Below are 2,357 nucleotides of genomic sequence, written 5' to 3'. Positions count from 1 at the left end.
AGTTTTTTGTTTGTTTAAATGTTTTTCAGTTACGTGCACCTTATAAACAATTAAAAGCTTTTAAATCAGACAAACCAACAGGCTAAATGTCAACAAGTAAAAGCTGCAGTTTTCTGTTTTAATTCCGTTTTTCTGAATGAAACTGATGCAAAATGAGCTTTTAGAAAACTACAAGTATATTTTTATATTCTTACTCCTGTTTTATTTTGTTTTTGATAAAACATTATTTATTCAGATGACTTCAGCTGTTAATCTTATAATATATAATATTTCATACGTACAAAGTTTTAGCATGAATTTGGTCAGTTTTTAGAGATTTACACACAACTGAGGAATAAATTCATTAAGTTTCCTTCAAAGAAAATAATTGTTTCAATAAACTCGTCTAAATTCTGCAGTTCCTTCATCTTTAAGGAGTTTCAACACTTTTCCTTTGTGTCGTGACTCAAACAGTTTACAGTAAATCAAAACGAAATCTTTATAATAAGGAAACTTCAAAAAAAAAAAGATCCTCAAATTTGTCAAGATGAAACCGACAGCTGCTTTAAAAACATTAACTGATGAGTTTTTAAAGTTTCTCTTATAAAAAGAAGGAAAGAAGACGTGAGTGTGTGACGAGTTTATCACAAACATCTGAACACAGCAGGAAGGAAACATCCAGATATTTGAACCAAACAATAAATACAACAAGTCAGTCATTTCAAACAAACATGTTTTGTACAAATGTGCAAAAATAGAATCATTAAAGACGTGAAAATCCTCGTTCAAGTTTAAAAAATAAATATTTGCTTCAACACTAACATTTTTTTATTTTCAGACAGACGAGAGAAGTTATTGCAAATAAAACGTTTTWTATTCAAACTGAGGAACTGAAGCTTTTTGATTTCTCTGATTGTGTTGTTCCCTTTTGTTTCAGTCTGACAGCTGAGTTCAGCCAATAAACATCAAGATCAAACAAAACGTCTTCAAGGCTGAAGAAGAAAATCAATCTAAACAAAATAAAGTCTAAATAAAGTCAAAACTCCACAACAAAAACTAAATATCCAACTTTACCAACATGTCCTTAAATACAGTAACACCACGACTCTCACAAAACAACTGGTTGGAAAATTCAAAGTTAAAGAGGGAGTGGTTGWAAAACAACAGTTTTACTGTAGTTAGCCRCATGCTAGTTAGCCTGTATGCTACATATTTCTGGAAACAATCTGTAAAATATCAGTTTCTACTTCACCCCCAAAAATATCCCAGAACCTGGGGTGAAAGCACAAAAATAACAGACATAACCACATCCAGTTACATTGCCTCTGTCCAAAACTCCGCCCAGTTTAGGGATGGCAGTAGTGCTCCGCCCCTTTTTGTGGAAAACAGCCCCTCATCTTTTTAAAGCAGTGAATAGAATTCCTGATGTGAAATCGAGCTTCAGTCAAAGTAGAACTGATAACTTCTATAACAAGTTTATTTAATTTTATTTTGATAAAATGAGGAATTAAATCAAAAACATTTTATTTGATTTTCTTTCTCTGTAACAAATATGAAGAAATAAATCTTTTTATCACCTCGGTCTGGTTAGAGAAAAGGTATTATTTTATTTATTTCCACTGTGAAAACTGCAAACTTTTCAACCATTTTTCACAGCTTGTCACAATATTTTGTTTGGTCCCAAAAGTGGGCGGAGCTATTTGTCCTGGAAGTGATAGCATCAGTTCTAGTTCTGTACAATAAATTCTTTTCAAACCACTAAAATGTTGAAGATTCAGCAGCTAACTGAGGCGAAGCTCAAATGTTTTGTTGAAATCTTTGTAAAGGTTTTAAAGAGGTTTACGTTAGCATCTCTGGATTCATCAGACCTTTTTAAAAACCCAAGGATCCAGTAGAGAACCTCTGTTTTATCGGTTATTAAACCAGCTAGAAAAACAATCAGATCCTTTAAGATTTTCCACAAAGATGGAGAGAACTGAGAGAAACATAAAGAAGCCAAAAAGCATCATTAAGTTCATCCAGTAAACCTGTAACACCTGTAAAACCTCGTCCAGGAGCTCCTGAAGGACCTTCAGTCTCAAATCATCTGCAGGATTTTCTATTTTTTTCTCCATTTGAATGTTTTTTAGACACAAAAACATTTAATTTAACAAATGACTGAAAAACATTTCATCCAAAGACAACAATCAAAACAGAAACAACAACAATCTAATTTAACTACAGCAAAGATTTCTGCCCAAAATCTAATTWAAAAAATCAGTTTTAACATGAAGTCTGTGCAGAAATAAACTAACAATAAAACTGATTATGGATTTTTTTACAGTGTCGAAAAGGTAAATAAATTCACAAGTCAAATCTTAAATTCTATATATTTATAT

Source organism: Austrofundulus limnaeus, unplaced genomic scaffold (genome assembly GCF_001266775.1).
Source record: "Austrofundulus limnaeus strain Quisiro unplaced genomic scaffold, Austrofundulus_limnaeus-1.0 Scaffold1398, whole genome shotgun sequence".
NCBI classification, from domain to species: domain Eukaryota; kingdom Metazoa; phylum Chordata; class Actinopteri; order Cyprinodontiformes; family Rivulidae; genus Austrofundulus; species Austrofundulus limnaeus.
Note: the sequence above shows the minus strand (reverse complement) of the source record.